At 38.4% G+C, this 20,098-nt stretch overlaps 1 protein-coding gene and 1 pseudogene across 2 annotated transcripts in view; one reads left to right on the top strand and one right to left on the bottom strand.

Annotated features, from left to right (window-relative positions):
* Positions 1-20,098, bottom strand: part of LOC307132267 (interleukin-17 receptor E) — a 517,506-nt gene that overhangs the window by 327,356 nt on the left and 170,052 nt on the right. The window lies entirely within an intron of this gene.
* LOC307132837 (zinc-binding protein A33-like) lies at positions 1,270-11,835 on the top strand (annotated as a pseudogene). Its single transcript has 7 exons — positions 1,270-1,639; positions 7,829-7,924; positions 8,134-8,353; positions 8,426-8,448; positions 8,530-8,648; positions 11,306-11,662; positions 11,720-11,835. The product of its transcript is annotated as a zinc-binding protein A33-like (transcript).

Consider the following 20,098-nt stretch of genomic DNA (forward strand, 5'->3'; position numbering starts at 1 on the left):
GATGCCTGGGAGAGACCGCAAACTTTTGTCACATCCTCTTTATTCGGGATTTGGATCTGTTAATCGGTTTGATTCCTGCTGGCGTCTCCAAACACTGACAATCATGATAAGCACACGTGTGTTCAAGAACTGCAGCATGAGAAGAAATCATTTTGAGAAAGATTTGACCATGACAGACCCTGTAGAAACTCTGTGGCAAATAAAGAAGAACAATGAATAAAACAAGTATAGGCTAAGTGTTTTGAGGTCTTTTATTTTTAATATTTGAGTATTTTCATTGTTCTTTGTTGTTTTATTCAAGGCTAGCATGTCTTAAAGGGTTAGTTCACCCAAAAATGAAAATTCTGTCATTAATTACTTACCCTCATGTCGTTCGACACCCGTCAGACCTCCACGGTTCACTCTCAAGACCAGGGGTCTCCAAACTGGGTCCTGGAGGGCCGCTGTCCTGAAGAGTTTAGCTCCAACCCCAATTAAACACACCTGAACCAGCTAATCAGTGTCTTACTAGGGCCTTGTGAGACACTGATTAGCTGGTTCAGGTGTGTTTATTTGGGGTTGAAGCTAAACTCTGCAGGACAGTGGCCCTCCAGGACCGCGTGTGGAGACCCCTGCTCAAGACCCTTAAAAGGTACTAAAGACGTCGTTACAAAGTCCATCTCACTACAGTGGTTCTAAAATAACTTTATGAATCGGCGACAATAGTTTTACAATAGACAAAATAGACAATAGACAAAACCCTAAATAACGACTTGCATCGTGATGACGATTTCAAAACACGGCATCATGAAGCTTCGAAGCGTTATGAATCAGTGAGCCGAATCATGATTCGGATCGCGTGTCAAACCGCCAAACTGCTGAAATTTGGCGATTCAAACTGCTGAATCGACTCGCTGATTCATAACGCTTCGAAGCTTCATGATGCCGTGTTTTGAAACCGTCATCACTATGTAATTAAGGAATTAATGACAGAATTTTCATTTTTGGGTGAACTAACCCTTTAATGTTGTTCTTTGAGCTGTTTCCACACACACACTTTATCAGAAGCTCCACTCTTACAACACTGACCAGGAAGAGGCTGACTTGTTATTTCCCTTTTCTGTACTGACTTTGTCTCTACAAAGCAAGAAAGAATCAGCGATCAGTGGAGTAACAGAAAAACTTTACAGAAGAATTTGAGAAGTTTGTTTCTGATCTTTGTGATTCTCATGGTGATTCATTTCAGAGAGTGAGAGTAAAGTTCAGATTGCTGGAGCACAAATTGTGAAAATGGATTCACTATCTGTAGAAGAGCTTTCCTGTCCTATGTGCTGTGAAATATTCAAGGCTCCTGTTCTTTTATCATGTAGTCACAGTTTCTGTAAAGAGTGTCTTCAACAGTTCTGGAGAACCAAGAAAACTCAGGAGTGTCCCGTCTGCAGGAGAAGATCCTCAAAAGAGGAGCCCTCATGTAATCTTGTGTTGAAGAACTTGTGTGAGTCGTTCATCAGGATCTGAGGAGATCTGCAGTTTACACAGTGAGAAACTCAAACTCTTCTGTCTGGAGGACAAACAGCCCGTGTGTTTAGTGTGCAGAGATTCAAAACAACATGACAATAATACATTCAGACCCATCAGTGAAGTGGTTTCATCATATAAGGTAAGACATGCTTCTTGATGCACATCATAGGTGTTTCTCAATGTCAAGGATCCTTCCTCTGCAGGACTGATCCTTCCAAGTCACTTCCTTCAGAGGCTAGGCGAGGCTCCTCTTTAGCATTCGGAGAACAGGCAAATGGAACAGGCTAGCAAGTGCACGTCAGCCTCATTACGTCAGTGAAAAGGTCCGTTAGCGTCCGTTATCAATAACGTCATTTGTATACGGTTGTAATTTGTACTGGCATTTACAAGTTAAACTTTACTTATATTTACTACGGTTATAACAAATGTTTGGTAACGTAAATACTTACACTTGAAAGCATATTGCCCCGTTAACGCTCCGACTCTGCCAACGTCCGATAATTTGTATTTTTTTAACAAGATAGCAAAGCTGCGCGCATAGGATTGTGGGTGATTTGAGAACGCTAAGTGCGCAAAGTCTACTCGTATGCCTCCTTTCCTGTATATGGCATATTTTTCGAACGAAGGACTCAGACCTTGGTTGAAATTCCGAGGATCCTCGACATTGGAACAGTCCTTCGACGGACGTCGATGACGTAGCATCCTCGGAATTCAGGCTTCCGAGGATCCTTCCTTGACATTGAGAAACGCCTCATGTGAAGAACAAGAATGAGTCATAAAACCAGGGGCGCCACTAAGGGGGGGGGGGGGGGAGTTAGGACGATTCTAAGGGCCCACTCACTTTTGGGGCCCCCAGATATTGGTTATATTAGTAACAGTAGGCTACTAGTAGTAATGTAATAGAAACTATAATCTACCAGAGTAACAAATAAAACAAAATTACGTTTTATTTCTGCATTTCCGGGAAAATTACACAAAATTTATAAATGTGACTTATATAATGCATTTAACGTCAAATAATCAAAAAAATAAATAAATATTAGTAGGCACTTAAAGGTTTCTATTGATAGATAGATTTCTCATATAGTCTGTGCGTCAGGTATTCGCTGTGTTTTGGTTCATTTTTGTGCACGTGAGCAAGAAAGATATTCAAGGAGACGGAGAAAAGCGCATCCTTGCATGTTTTCTTTCATTTTCTTAAGGCTTGACATTCTGTAGTCATTTGTAATGTACTACACAAATAAAATGACTATAAATAACAGAGTATTAAGGTGTTTCCACTGCTGCGGGAAAAATCCAAGTGATCGCGCCGGCGCCTCGCATAATATGTCAGTTCTTGCACTGCCAATTTGACATCGCTATCAATGTAAATGTTGTTCATTATCAAAATAAAATACAGTCAGCGAACATATAAAAAGTTCTTCAGGCTCTATGTTCACAGTTGCTGAGCGTGAATTCCAGCGCAACACTTCACTTAAAGGTCATAAAGTGCAAGATGAGCTAAAGTAAACAGCTATGTTACGATAGAAGTTTTAAATGAGCGACAGAAACAATCAGTTTGCAAAGACTGTATCAACCAATGCTCAGCTTTGGGAAGGGAAATATGCAGGTCAGGAAGGAGAAGGTGATGGAGATGGAGATGAGAAGCAGGTATTGTGCTATTTAACACAGATATAGCCTACATATAATTCAATTGCTGACAACGATTTTGGATCACTATAGGTTGGCTTGCATGTTTGGTACAGTAGGGGGCCCAACCACATATTCTTTCATAGGGCCCAAAATTGCTAGTGGCGCCCCTGCATAAAACACAGAGCGTTCTGGTTAACGTAACCTCGGTTCCCTGAGATAGCACTAGCTTTTTTTTTTTAAACAAATAGTTCCGCTGCCATAAACTATTCCAAATTAGATTTGCATCTGAAAACACTCTCAAGTGAGCCACACGCTGTTTTCTGAAGGAATTTATAGCTGTGACACTGGCTGAGTGGATCCGCATTTTCACCTCACGATGATGGTAAACAGGTCCGGACCTGTATTTGTCAGATAAATGTTGTGAAATAATTGCCTAATATTAACTCTACTTTGATGCTGCTCAGATATATTGCACAACACCAAGATAACCGACCTTCTCAATCTCGTCTGAGCTGTCAGTGTCTATCACCGCTCATTAATATCAAAATGTTTGAGATTATCAAATCAAAGGTTTTATGTTCACAGAATCTGCTGAAAGCTTATCATGAATTATAGTGATGCTTTGGTCATAAAGTGCGCAATAAACTCTTAACATTTAATATTTGGGTTGTTTCTGTTATAGGCAGTGACTTTTCTGTCTCTATTACTTATTTTCTATAAAATGAGTCATATTTTTACTAAATGGCTTAAATTATATATTTAGGTCTTCTTTATCACTTAAACAGATATAATAGACATTAAAAATACTATTTTGTATTTGACGCACCCTTTTTATTGATATATGCATTCAATTTGATCATGTCCTCAGTGCAAAGTAATCAACTTCCACAAGAACTGTAACCATGAAATGATAAAAACCTCAACATATTTTTAAATTATGTTATAGACATATAATCATATAATCATACAAATCATGAAAAATCATGTGAAACTATAGTTATTTTTATATAAATAATACTATTTTCTTAATTTACCGTCGGCGTGTCCCTGAAGTCATCTTCCACCCTGTTAGTATGTATAGTTTCTCGACTTCCAAAAAAAGACCACAATTCACTGAGACCATTTTCAGGAAATTACATCTTTTTTTTGTGTGTGTCTGCTGGAATTCAACTGTACAAACTGAAGTAAGCTCAACTCTCACTCTTACCTTTTTCTTAAAGATAATGCTGTAAACTATATAGGGAGCCCTTACTTACACATTGCTAACAACAGATCCCAAACTATAAGCCTAAATTCAGTTGCTATTTATTTTTAGCTCAAGCTTCACATAAGGCAGTTTTTGCATTAACTTCTAAATCTATTTATTTTTTTTTCGTTGTTGAAATATAATCATTTATACACAGTGGCTGTCATTTTCATGACAGATTTATTTAAACAAACATTAAATAAACAAGACATCACTAACAGGCTAAGTAGAATATAATGAATATATATATATAATTTAAAATGGTGCTGTATGTTTGGCTCGTAATCATATATAGGGGAAGTATTTTTGAACCATATTTTAACAGGTTCTGTATATGGTAGCGGTGCTATAGTACCTCAGTCATCCCAAAGAACCACTGAAGCACCAAGATTGAGTGCTATACAGCACTTAAAGTGGTTCCCCTATGATTACGAGCCAAATAACCACTCTTAGTGCCATATAGCAGTGGTTCTCAAATGGGGGTACGCGTAGCTACCCCTGGGGGTACGTGAAGGCACTCCAGGGGGTACGTGAGATTTTAAAAATATAGCCTATATATTTAAAAAGTAGCATCCATGCAAAAATCCTTTACAAATAATTATTTAATAAATATTTCAGGAAAATATAAGTATAAGTTCATAAAATTAATTTTATATTCAGTAGGCTATTCAAATTCATTATCCTAAAAACCCAGAATCTTCCCCATAACAGAATGGTTTGACCCAACCTCTCATATGCCGCCTGGCATCACCTGTCAATCACTTGGATCAACGATGGGTGACCAGATGTCTCCGTTTCCCAGGGACAGTCCCGGTTTTTAATGTTCTGTCCCCGACTGGAAATGTCCCCGTTTTACAGCTCGTTCCAAACAAACCGCAGATATATTGGAAAAAAGCGCCCAACCAACATACGCTGACTCTACTTGGACGCGCCGCCCGCTACTACTTCTTGAAGAACGTAGGCTATAGTCGAGAGCAGACCATTATCGTCAATCAAAAGAAACCTCGTTGTCGCTTTCAAGGTAGTAACATAGCCTACTAACTATTCGTTTTTAATTTAAAGTAACATTGTTTGTTTGTGCTTTATAATAGAGACTCAACAAGGTGGGAGATAGTTTTGTCCCCAAAAGTTCTGCAGTCACAACGCAGTGATTACCACACATCTGAAACCTAACCCCAAACAATTACCTGCAACCAATACATGTGCAGAATACATATACTTTCTGCTTAAAATAATCCTAAAATGCTAAATAACAAGACCAATTAAGGATAGTAAGAATCATTTTCAAGCATAAACATAAAAGTAAAAAAGTATTTTTGAAGTAAAGAAAGTAATTTATATAGGCTAGTATAAACTATATTTGTTGAATAGTTTTATTTATCATATTTATTTTATTTTTGTAATGTGTTTTTGTTCATTCGTGTTACAATATTGTTTTGAACTGTTCATTTACAATGGTTAGCTTACCATTAACTGTTTTCATTGTTTGTTTTTTGTGTTTTTTTATTGTATTAAATCCAGACCAAAAATCCTAATAATCAAACTAAATCATAATACTTATTAATGTTAATAATAATATACTAATATAATACTCCACAACAACAACAAAAACATTCAAAAATGTATTGTCCCTGTTTTTTAATTAAAATATAATAACAAATGAGATTTGAGTGATATTTTGACCACTCAAATTTCCATTTCAGAAATATGGTCACTGTTTTCACTACATTAGTTTGAATCACTACATTTTAGTGATGAGAAATATTTGCAATACATTTAGTCATGGATTATTATCATTTAAAATGTTCGAAATAGTTTATTTTTTTCAAATGTTTGAATTTTGTATGTGTTTATCTGTTCCAAAGTTTAATAAATCAGACACTGATGGCACAGAGCTCTGTTTGAAGTCTTTTTTTTCCAACCAAAAATGCTTTGCGCTGTTTAGGGGGTACTTGGCTGAAAAAATATTTCACAGGGGGTACATCACTGAAAAAAGGTTGAGAACCACTGCCATATAGCACCATTTTTTTTAGAGTGTATAGGTGCAGTTCCACATATTACTGATGGTTAACCATGCAGGACAATGATGGACAGCTCATCCACTGTTAGAACCTTAACATTAGTGTTTCACCCTGTTAGACAAGTCATTTTTAAATAATAATTAAGCAACGTAAAATGTTTTTCATACTCACGTCTTATTTTGGGATGTGAGGAGCATTAACAGCATACACAGTATATGTTTTTGAGTCAAATATTTTTTATTATTTACCATCCTGTTGGCAAAAATGGGTAAAAAAAAAGTACCTGTTCTTAATAATCAAGACATTATATTCATCAATAATTGTTTTGGTATTGTTTCAAGACAAAAAAAAATACTATGATGGCATAAGGGACATATACTATCCAAGAGAAGCTTGTTATTGTTTAACATTGTGTCCCTAACAGGGTGGAACACCTTCACGGCCATTGTCTGAACAATGAATCTACCCATAATTAGTGTTTATAGAGTCCCTGAGCTTCACCAATATGTATTCCTAATAGTTAAACATGTCACTACTTTGGCAGAATGCTAAAAACATGAAAAACATGCAACTTTTTTTTCAAAAATGTTGAAGCCAAAATTTTACTGGATAACAGGAATCACCCAATTGTCAGCTGTTTTACAATAGAAACTTTAAACGACCAACAGAAATGTTTAGGGATGCAAACTAATAGCTAAACATTTGTTTAATTTCACTATTTTTAGTTGAAAATATAGGCTATGTGACGGGACATTCTAATTCTGCGTTCCTGATCCTCCATCCATCCCCCTGTTCGACCAAAACGCATCTTAATCCTCCTTCGATGTTGTTCTTGGATGAGTCTCTTCTAGGAAGGTTTGCTTCTGAGTTTTTTCCATTGGGAGATAATGGCTCTCGCTGTGGTTCTCCGAGTCCAAGAGCCTTTGACATAGTTTTGTCGTTTTTTGTACTGTTTTTCAGTCACCTTCTTCCTCCACATAATTTATGGAGTTTCTTTCACCTTTGTAATAGTGTGTTACTGTTTAAGACCTTTTGACCAACTTCATGCGGTTGAAAAAGTCCTATTTTAGTGTTGATTTAATTTAACAGGGCTGCGGTGATCAGGACTGGTTGTGTTTAGTCCAGCTGAACCACATAAATATAGTTTCATAGACTTGAGGAATTAGTAACTACAGGGACAAATACATTTTCACGCTGGTCCAGTTGGTATTGGATAACATTTATGGTTCAATAAATTACATTATCATTTACAAACTGTACTTTGTGTTTACTCAGGTTGCCTTTGTTTTATGGTAGGTTTTAATTTCTGAATCAATTTTGTATGAGATATAGGCTACACAAAAACAGAAATAATCAGGATGGGGGAAATACTTTTTACTGCATTATTTGATCATATCACTGTATTGTCTTCTCTGTTTTATGTATCTAGGAGGAGCTCAATACACCACTCAAGTCCTTACTACAGAATCTTCAACACAATGAAGAAATGAAAGGAAAGTTTGAGAAAACAGTTCAACACATCAAGGTGAGGAAACACAATCTAGAGTCATTTTCATTACAGCTGTAGGAATATGATTTGATATGTTTAATATAATGGATTTACATTTCTGTAAATGACATGCAGCATCTGCTTCTGGATCCGTTCAGGTATCCGAGGTTATTTCTGATATGAATGATGTGAAGTGTTGATGTGTGTGGATTGAGATGATTGAAGTGAATCTGAATTGATTTCAGTTTCAAACTGAGCACACAGAGCGTCCGATTAAACGGCAGTTTGAGAAGCTTCATCAGTTTCTCAGAGATGAAGAAGAAGCTACAATCTCTGCACTGAGGGAGGAAGAGGAGCATGATGAAGGAGAAGCTGGAGGAGATGACCACACACATCTCAGCTCTTTCACACACAATCAAAGACATGGAGGAGATGATGAGAGCCAGTGACGTCTGCTTTCTGAAGGTCTGATTTCAGATCATTGGTTGCTCATTGGTTCATTGATTGAGTTCTTGATGATAAATGTTTGTTCTGCAGGAGTTTCCAGTCTCAGAGGAAAGGTGAGTGATCTTCTCCTGTCTCTAGTCTCTCTGGTTCTGATCCAAAGCCACTGCAGTTCTGACTCCTGAATGTTCTTCCAGAGTCCAGAGCTCACAGCCGGATCCACAGATGCCTTCTGGAGCTTTGATTCATGTGCCACAGTACTTGGGCAACCTGCCGTTCAGAGTCTGGAAGAAGATGCAGGACATCGTCCAAAACAGTTAGTCTGACTGCAGAAGATCTGATAGTTTGTATATATATATATTCTCGCGCATGCGTCGTGAAGGTCTACACGGAAGACAAGAACAAGTTGGATAAAGGCGTTATTTAGATTTTTTTTCGCACAAAATCTATTGTCGTCGCATCGTAAAATTATTGTAGAGTCACTGTGGTGAGATGGACTTTGTAACAACGTTTTTAATGCCTTTTATGGATCTTGTGAGTGTAAATGTACTGCATGCCAATGGAGGCCTATCTGAAGCCTTTCTCAGCCATCAGCTTTCAACAAAAATATCTTCATTTGTGTTCCGAAGATGAACGGAGGTCTTACGGGTGTCGAACGACATGAGGGTGAGTAATTAATGACAGAATTTTCATTTTTGGGTGAACTAACCCTTTAAGTAAAAAGTACCTGATTTGAAATGTACTTTAAGTAAAAGTAAAAGTACTTGCATAACAATTTATTCTCTTAATGTCTATATTCTAATAATTAAAAACATTATGGTCTGTGGCATTTTAACTAAGTTAGTTTTGGGTTAATGTAATTGTGCTTACCATCTGTGGCCCAGTTTACATTCTGTCTTACAATTCTGGCTATTGGGTGATCTGCAGAGTTAAATATCATTATTCTGAAGCAATATTCTCACTACAGTGTTCAGTGAACAGCTTTGACGTATTTAAATCTGCATATTTATGATATTTTTACCTTTTATAAGGGCATTTTTCCCCTAATCTTATTAAATATATGATATTCTTCAGCTTTCCTTTTATATTCTTAAATTGTATCAATACATTAAATTAGAATAAGGCAATATTGGGCTGTTACCAATCAAATTAAGTTATTTACACTGAAAAATTACAACTTAATTAAATGATGTTATGAGATTGTTTTAAATATTTTTTTGGAATACAAATAAGAAATGTTGGAAAGAATGTTTTAAAATGAAACTAAACTGCCAGTAGGTGGCGGCAGGTCTTAATGAGTGATATGTATGTATATGTATATGTGACTGAGTTTCTCTGTGTGAGCGGCGCTTATTTGTTTCCATTTCTCCTCATGAGGCTGCGCGAGCCTCAACAGCGCAACCTTACCGTCAGTTCATTACAAGAGGACACTCGTTAATGTCGAGCCCTGAAACTGATCAGAAAATGTAACGAAACGTTGTAGAAATGTAGTAGAGTAGAAAGTATAATAATTGCTGCAAAATGTAACGAAGTAAAAGTAAAAAGTATGCACTATTTATTCTAGTAGGCCTACTGATACGTGAAAAATGTACTTAAGTAAAGTAACAAAGTATTTGTACTTCGTTACATTTCACCACTGGTCCCTAGCCATATCAGTCTAGAAAATCACAACTTTTAATTTTCCGTCGGTCTTCGTACACGATGTAAATGTAAATAGGAAAATGTTGGCGGTATTTTGTCACTTATTGAGCAGTAGGCTAGCTGGAGCCATTTACCTCCAGTCTTTGTGCTAAGCTAGGCTAGCAGTTGCTGCGTCAGACAGAGTTATGGCACGCACGGAGATGAGAATGGTATGTATGGACTTATCTAACTCTGGGGGACACGGTGAATAAGCTAAAGTCCCAAAAAAGTCGGCGTGTTCCTTTAACATAGGGCAGACATTTTTATTTGGGTATGTCGTTTTCAGAAAATTCTTAAAAATAGGGGCGTTAAGAGTTAAGAGGTTAAACTAATACAGACTATAAGAGCTAATACAATGAAGATGATCAGATGAAGATCAGACACACGCGTACAATTTTTCATCTACAGCGTAAATCTCAACAGATCTTATTGATTTATTGTTATTTAACTTTCCCACAGTATCATGCTGCGTTCCAGGCAGGTTTTTTAGCCTGTAAGTCACGACTTCAAACCACGACTCACGACTTTGTAGCGTTCCAGGCGAAGTCACGCCAAACTGCCTGAGCGGTAGCTAGATGTAAACAAAGGATGGCGAACCTTACGGGACTTATGCTCATTTACAATAATTTCTATCGCCAAAGGTGCTTACTCCTTGCTTATTTGAGGGAAACTGGGGAGAAAAAACGGCGCATAAGACAAGAGAAGCTGTTATACCTTTTATTTTACGTTATTTGTATATTTGGAAATGTATTTGGTATTCATTTATTCTTGCACTCCATGGCCTGAAAATTAGCTAACACTAGAAAAGCTGCTGATAATACATAACATTTGCGGATAAGTAACGTTAGAGCAATATCTTATATTTGGTTTTTAATGTACGACTTTCATAAACACCGCGTCCATATGGGGCTGCCATTGTTGCTTCGCGGGCTATGTGATGTCAAAACTCGTAACTGGGAGTACATCGATCTAGTACGAGTTCAGGGGTGGGAAGTCACGGGTTTGACTGCCGTTCCCGTGCACTTTCACGGGTAGAAGGTTGGAAAAACACGGGTTACAGGTTGCCTGGAACTCGGCATCAGTTTCCCTTGATGGACACAAACGTTTGAATCACATGTTTAGTAGTTGATGCCGTTAAACACTGATGATAAAATGAGTGTGAACCTAATAACAGCACTGACAGAGATCAGAGGAAAATGTGTTTGATCATAATTCATAATAATGTGTGTGGGTTCACTCTTGATCATTATATGAAGATCAGAATTAAAGCATCTGTTGATTGTGTCTCATCAGCTCTTGTGATTCTGGATCCAAACACGGCTCATCCTCGTCTCGTCCTGTCTGATGATCTGACCAGTATGAGTCTCAGCTGGAACGATCAACCTTTTCCTGATAATCCAGACAGATTTGACTGTGATCCCTGTGTTCTGGGTTCAAAGGGTTTTGAATCAGGAACACACAGCTGGGATGTGGAGGTTAAAGTGAATAAATACTGGAGTCTTGGAGTAACTACACCATCAAACCAGAGGAAGGGACAGGGTTTCTTCAACACTGAGGTCTGGAGTGTGTGGTACGGATGGTTTCCAGGTTCTGGTATCCGTGTTAAACAGAAGCTTGATCGTGTGAGAGTGTGTCTGGACTATAACAGAGGTGTATTGTTGTTTGTCTTGTAATAAACGTATTACACATATAGATACATTACAAGAGGAACGGTGTCATTCTCTGATGCTGTAACTAACACACATCTACACACATTCACAACCTCCTTCACTCACACACTCTTTCCATTTTCTCTGAGGATCTTAGCGGTCAATAGTCAGTAAACGTCACTCCTGGATCTTCCTGCTTTCATCATTTAATCCATATCTCATGAGTGAAAGTGCTGTTGATCTGAATATCAGTACAGTGGCTGTGATTGGGCCGTGATGATCACATGACTGATATCCAGCACTACAGCAACACTCAGATCTGGGGCACGTTCAAGTTCAAACCGGTGCGCAACGTTTTGCTTCAGTTTCCGGGTTGAACGACATGTGTCAGATGGTGTGCAACGGGGTTTGAGATACCAAGCGGCAACCTCCCCCTGTTTCTCTTGAAGCCAATACGGAAGTGACTTAAACTGCAACTCATCGTCTGGCCACTAGAGACAGGCTCCAGAAGGGAGCAGAATCTCATTGAGCCCCATGTTAAAATGCCCAACTTTACAGCAGAAATAACACGTTTACAGTCTGGTACAAATTGAGGTTTTGGTCTATACAGGGAGTGCAGAATTATTAGGCAAATTAGTATTTTGACCACATCATCCTCGTTATGCATGTTGTCTTACTCCAAGCTGTATAGGCTGGAAAGCCTACTACCAATTAAGCATATCAGGTGATGTGCATCTCTGTAATGAGAAGGGGTGTGGTCTAATGACATCAACAGCCTATATCAGGTGTGCACAATTATTAGGCAACTTCCTTTCCTTTGGCAAAATGGGTCAAAAGAAGGACTTGACAGGCTCAGAAAAGTCAAAAATAGTGAGATATATTGCAGAGGGATGCAGCAGTCTTAAAATAGCCAAGCTTCTGAAGCGTGATCATCGAACAATCAAGCGTTTCATTCAAAATAGTCAACAGGGTCGCAAGAAGCGTGTGGAAAAACCAAGGCGCAAAATAACTGCCCGTGAACTGAGAAAAGTCAAGCGTGCATCTGCCAAGATGTCACTTGCCACCAGTTTGGCCATATTTCAGAGCTGCAACATCAAAAAGCACAAGGTGTGCAATACTCAGAGACATGGCCAAGGTAAGAAAGGCAGAAAGTCGACCACCACTGAACAAGACACACAAGCTGAAACGTCAAGACTGGGCCAAGAAATATCTCAAGACTGATTTTTCTAAGGTTTTATGGACTGATGAAATGAGAGTGAGTCTTGATGGGCCAGATGGATGGGCCCGTGGCTGGATTGGTAAAGGGCAGAGAGCTCCAGTCCGACTCAGACGCCAGCAAGGTGGAGGTGGAGTACTGGTTTGGGCTGGTATCATCAAAGATGAGCTTGTGGGGCCTTTTCGGGTTGAGGATGGAGTCAAGCTCAACTCCCAGTCCTACTGCCAGTTTCTGGAAGACACCATCTTCAAGCAGTGGTACAGGAAGAAGTCTGCATCCTTCAAGAAAAACATGATTTTCATGCAGGACAATGCTCCATCACACGCGTCCAAGTACTCCACAGCGTGGCTGCCAAGAAAGGGTATAAAAGAAGAAAATCTAATGATATGGCCTCCTTGTTCACCTGATCTGAACCCCATTTAGAACCTGTGGTCCATCATCAAATGTGCGATTTACAAGGAGGGAAAACAGTACACCTCTCTGAACAGTGTCTGGGAGGCTGTGGTTGCTGCTGCACGCAATGTTGATGGTGAACAGATCAAAACACTGACAGAATCCATGGATGGCAGGCTTTTGAGTGTCCTTGCAAAGAAAGGTGGCTATATTGGTCACTGATTTGTTTTTGTTTGGTTTTTGAATGTCAGAAATGTATATTTGTGAATGTTGAGATGTTATATTGGTTTCACTGGTAAAAATAAATAATTGAAATGGGTATAAATTTGTTTTTTGTTAAGTTGCCTAATAATTATGCACAGTAATAGTCACCTGCACACACAGATATCCCCCTAAAATAGCTCAAACTAAAAACTACTTCCAAATATATTCAGCTTTGGTATTAATGAGTTTTTTGTGTTCATTGAGAACATGGTTGTTGTTCAATAATAAAATTAATCCTCAAAAATACAACTTGCCTAATAATTCTGCACTCCCTGTATATCTAATTTTGCCCTTCATGACAACTGTGAGGGGGGTACATTTTTTTATAACTCATTAATTTACATTATATAAAGCCTTAAAGTTCTGCATAATTAAGGGCGTGGCCACTTTGAGTGACAGATGGATAGCCATTTATCTGCTGTCTGTTAGTCATCATGTCACCTCAGCTCCACCCACGTCCCGCCTCTTTGCCCATTTTCTGTTATTCGTGAGTGACGCGCTGCCAAGATGGCGACGGCCAGCTCGTCCCTACTTTACGCTTCAAAACTGCTATTCAGAATCCAATGGGTGACATCACGGACACTACATCCATACGTTTTCTCTTATTTGGTGGGTGTGTCAAATATGTCAGCCCAATCAGCAGCAACATGTATATAAACCATATATTGTATTTTTTTAATTTTTGTATTTAACCCCTGGGGTTCTTCATTTATTGGTCACATTCAGGACCTTCGGGTCAAAAATGACCCGGAGGGTGGGATTAAAGGTCCCATGGCATGAAATTTTCATTTTATGAGGTTTTTCAACATTAATATGAGTCCCCTAGCCTGAATATTGTCCCCAAGTGGATAGAAATGTTGATCGGTGTAAAACCGAGTTCTGGCTGTCTTTCTCTGCCTTTGAGAAAATGACAGGCCAGACGAGCCAATCCTGAAGTCTCCTGGTTTGACGTCCAAGCAGGAACGGTTACCGCCCTTTCCTCCACCCAGAGAATCTGGCACGCCCATGCAAACGCTCGAAAGATCATTACTTGTGAACGAGTGAACGCTGGCAGTTTCTCAGTGTTTGGATGTACAAATGAAAACAGAAGTCTTTTTTCAGTTCTTTCTGATCTGTGATCAGTGATTTCTTATGTGTAGCTAATTATTTATTATTCGTGCACACGCTGCGGCTTCTCTCTCTCCCGACAGAACGGTGTTTTCTATCTTGTGAGTCAGTGTTTTTGTACGTCCTTGTCGCGTCTATCTGTTCTACAATGTGCATACAGTCGTTTCTGCTCAACATCAGCAGAGTAACATCTTTAGAGATAAACCTTACACACGCCGAGGCTCGGGCTGCACTGGTCGGTCGGCCTCCAACATCCCCGACCCCCAGTACTGCATCTGGCCCACAGCGGAGGCACCAAACGCGGCGCGAGATTAAGCAGAAGGGGGGTAAGCGTGAGGGTCTCTGGGCTAGGCTAGCCAGCTATTCCCACAATAAACTGGATTACATTCGATTACTGCTGTTGTCTTTGTTTGCGCTGTGTACTCAATGCGCGTCACTGACGCTTTCCATATGATAGGAACATATCTAAAAATAATGCTATTATCAACACTTACTCATAACTCGTTCATCTCGACAGCTGTAATGGTACTTTGCATGTGTTACAAAGTTGGTAATAATGATGAAGACGGACTCGGCGTGACTGGGACTCGTGTTTATTCAGAACTCTCAAATACAAACACAATAAACTCGCGCTGACTGACAGCGCTCTCATAACTCAGTAGTTACTATAAATAACTTTGTTAGCAATCGCTGAGCTCAGTCTCTGGTACATTAGTGATGTCCGGTTCGCGAACGATCTTTCTTTTGAACCAGTTCTTTTTAGTGAACCGAATCAGTTCACCAAATCGGACTGAATCGTTCTAAACGGTTCGCGTCTCGAGTCAGCGCTGATCCATAATTTACTAAAGTTACTAACTTTCTGACATGAGTGACAGCCCCTCCGACTAGAAATAGACTAATAACCTGAAGTATATGCTGTAACTAAAACAGTTCACTGAACTGAGACTGACAGAACCGATGTGAAGTGAACTCCGGTCCATCCATCTCTCTGGCAGCAGCTCGTGCCTCGTAGACCTCGTTAAACCACGCCCCCTCCGCTCATATCAAATGCAAAGATGTCAGCCAATCACAACAGTGGGCGTTTTTACTGAAGTCTCACAGCAGACACGCCTCTTGTAACGGGGCCTTCAGCCACAGGGCAAACAGCAGTATAGAAAAAATGCCTTTATGATGTAAAAATCATACTAACAATATAAGTACACCTCAGGAAACATTATAAAATAATAGAAAAATGCCATGCCATGGGACCTTTAAGATAAAAAAGATTTGAGTAAAATCAATGAAATATATTTTTGTTCAATAATATTTTTTCTTTTCTTTTTTGGTGTTTTGAGATCATTTTATGATTTATAATTAATATTTATGCAATAATTATGACCCATTTTTTCCCATTGAATATATAAAAAATTTATATATATATATATATGTATGTATATAATTGTTTTTTTTTTTTTTTATAAAAGCTGTATTTCATTTTAGAGTCAAGCCTAGGCCTCATGAAAGTAATTTTTTTAATATGATCGGTGCCATCCGGTGGACACATTGAGCATTTTTATCACACAATGGCACATTTTTACCACTATAGTGGATCTTGCGTTTTATAAAAAAATGTAAAAAATCGTAGCTTCAGTGGAATGGTCCGAAACTTGGTGACTTTATTGGTACTTGGTATATGAACACCCAAAAGAAATCATCATTTTTTACCCGAAGGTCCTGAGAGTGACTATTTTTTTTACGACCACTTAGACTTTTCAAATCCTGTCCCCAATGTTTTTGGGTGTTCATATACCAAGTACCAATAAAGTCACCAAGCTTCGGACCATTCCGATTTAGCTATGATTTTTTAAAAAAAAATTTAAAACGCTTTGGGTCATTTTTGACCCGAAGAACCCCAGAGGGTTAAGAGACAGTTCGCACAATGGGTCCAAAAAAAAGTAGTTTACAAATGTGTCCGCTGCAGCTCAGTATACGCAACAATTGAAGATATTAGAAGATTGTCGTAATTGTCGAGTTTTATAGTAAAAATATAGCTTATCAACATGATGTAGTTGGTTATATTTTTAGCTTCATTGCAAGACAAGTTTATTTACGTATATACCAAATTTAATTGGTATATAAATAAATATATGGTATAATTAAAGTGCTTTACATAAAAATTAGAAACAAAATACAAGATATTAAAAAAGTAAGAACTAGAAAAAAATTATTTAAATTAGGACTGATTACCAGTGTCACAGTTATGTTCTGTTTAGTTCATGGACTTTCAGTGTGTTTTCATTTTTCACATTTCTTTGTTCAGTTTCCCACCACTCGTCTGTCCCCATGGTTACCCTTGTTAGTTAAGTTGTGGTCAGCTGTGTCCTGTTAATTATCTCGTTTCTGTTTGCTATTTAATTCTCCCCTTTCACTCAGTCCTTGTCTGATCTCTGTTATGTATCGTTGTTTGTACCTGTCACATTTGTCTAAACTTTGATTTGCACTTGATTCCTCTACCTTCGTCTTCCTGCCTACGCCAACCTGTGACAACCAGGAGATTAAGAAGTTAATTAAATGGGATGGGGATGTTCTCTTTTATTCTGGACGGCAAGGGCAGTGATTGTGTAACCTCTCCTGTACAAACCGCCTGAGAGTCGGGAGCTCTAACAAGGAGGCTAAAGGCTGCAACCTTAAGCGTCAGTCACTAGATATCAGAGGAGTGAGGTTTACTCGCACAGCGACGACTAGCTGGCCTCCGTTACACTCACCCCCCTAAACCTCACTCCCATCCGGGTCACGGCACCAATGTAACCCCTCCTGTTCAAACCACCCGTTCCAAGCGGGACTCAAACGTTGGTCCGCCGGCATGAGAGTCGGGTGCTCTAATAAGGAGGTAAAGGCTGTAACCTCTAGCGTCAGTCACTAGAGCGTCTCTTGAGATCAGAGGAGTGAGGTTTACTCGCACAGCGACTACTAGCTAGCCTCCGTTACACTCACCCCCCCAAAACCTCACTCCCATCCGGGTCACGGCACCAATGTAACCCCTCCTGTTCGAACCACCTGTTCCAAGCGGGACTCGAACCCAGGTCCGCCGGCATGAGAGTCGGGCGCTCTAATAAGGCTAAAGGCTGTAACCTCTAGCGTCCGTCACTAGAGCGTCTCTTGAGATCAGAGGAGTGAGGTTTATTCGCACATCGACTACTAGCTGGCCTCAGTTACAATTGCATTGAGCGTATTTCGCAGTATTAAACACATTTATATCGATTTCATCAGGCTACAAAAATTCTTCAAAAAGAACACAAAGAATGGCCTTGCCAGCTGCCATAGTTGCAACTCTTGCGTCATCAGAACAGGGTGTTCAACGCAGCACCGTTTCCGTTTAAAAAACGTTTTGTCGGGGCTGAAAGCAGCCCAGTTTTCATTTATATTCCACTTCACACAATTAGACCATTTTAGCATTCATGTTTTCAGGATAATTGACATTTACCCGATTATTTCAGTCAAGTGTGTGTTTATTCATTTCTAAACTTTTTGCATCATCATTATATATTATTATATATCATAATTTCTTCTTGTAGGAAGCAGTAAATTCTACATATGCACATGTTCAGTGTTTGTTCAACATGAGACTAAATTAATAATTATTTCAGTTATAGAGGTGAAATTATAATTTGTTCATGAAGTAAATGGATGTAAAGGTTCCACAACAATGTTGAATGAAATAAATGAACCAAAGTTTGACTAATAGTTATAATTGCTTGAACTGTTTTTTAAATAAATAAATACTACCCATGTGATTTTGTGATTTCATTTTCATAATGAAAGATTAAATGTTTGTGATGATAATTAGGGTTTATGTCATGGAAACGATACTTGTTCAAAATGAGTGGGAAGCCAAGATGTTTATTTTTGTTTCCACAGTGAAAAAAGTTCTAAATGAATCAAAAATAAATGAATAAATAGATGTATAAGAAAACACTTGCTAATGTAAAGTCAGTCCTCAGACTTCAGTGCAGCTTTACTGACATCTAGAGGTCAAATTGAGCAACTGACTCAACAGCTTCATTACATCATGACACTCGACAATGATAAGAAACAGTCCAGCTAACAAAGGATTTGCTCATTATCCTAATGTTTCACAGCCTAAGGATTTATTGATTTATTTGAAGGTGTCATTGATTTAAAATACTACATCAGATATTCTCTGTAAATTAAGGTGACCAGATTTCTGAAATGGAAACCTGTGACATTTCTTATTTGAGTGGTCAAAATATCACTGAAATCTCATTTGGTATTATCTATGAATTCAAAACATTTTGAATGTTTGTGGGGTTTTTTTATTTATTTTTTTATTGTTGTTGGTTCCCTATATTAGTATTAACATTAATCATTTTTATGATTTAGTTTGATTATTAGGATTTTTGGTCTGGTTTTAATATAATTCACCACACTTGCACAAACCCCCCCCCCCCCCCCCCCCCCACACACACAATGAAAATGCTTAATAGTAACAATGTAAATAGCAACCAGTTCAAAACAATATTATAACAGAACGATTACTTTACAAAAACACATTGAAAAAATAAAACAGCGTAAATATGACAAATGTCTGTTATAAAGCACATACAGACAGTATTACTTTGATTTAACATTAAATTAATTCAACGTTTTAGGATTAACGTTAAAACGGCTTGCCATATAAGGTGGTGCAGGTATGACGTCACTTTGTAGGCCAACCGGAAATTAGCATCACTCTGGTTCCCTTAAGAAAAACCCAGGATTTTCCCATAGGCTTTTTGGATTATCACTAAAAACAAACACTGTGTTCAACAAAAGTTTGTTATACTTGCACGTTTTGTCCATCAAGATAATTTTCACAGATGAACACAACCTTTATGAATTTTGAAACCTAAACGCAGTCCCCAGAAGTAAAAGGCTTAAGGTAGGCTATAAACGGACTACACCACGGTCACATGACTTCAACGTCACCATCGCTAAGCTCGACAACTCTTCCAGTTTTTATCTCAAAACATTATTCCAGAGTGTTTGAGTTAGAATTGTTTATAAGAGCACAATTAAGCATAATGAGGCTGTAAAAGCTCGGAGTGCCGACGTTTAATGTCCTCGACAGCTAGGGTGGCCATTTCCATAACACCAAAATGGAGGACATTTTGCGGCATTTCGTGAAGCAAGAATAATTGCATAGGACTCTGCAACTACAATACAATTTTGTCCATCATATCAATAGTATCATGATACAGTGATTCTGAAATAGCCTACTCTATTCATTGCCAGACAAATGTATCTACGATATATCTTGATGTAGACCTATGTGTAACAGAAGAGGCAAAAAAGTGTTTGTTCACATATTTGTATTTATTCAAGATATTGTGATGTCTGTTTCAAAAACTGACCACTGAGAGGAACCTGTCTTGCAAAGTGCACAGTGCCTGAAAACATAAAATTTCTGGACTTCTGAAA

The sequence above is a fragment of the Gobio gobio genome, assembly GCF_949357685.1.
Source record: "Gobio gobio genome assembly, chromosome: 10".
NCBI classification, from domain to species: Eukaryota; Metazoa; Chordata; class Actinopteri; order Cypriniformes; family Gobionidae; genus Gobio; species Gobio gobio.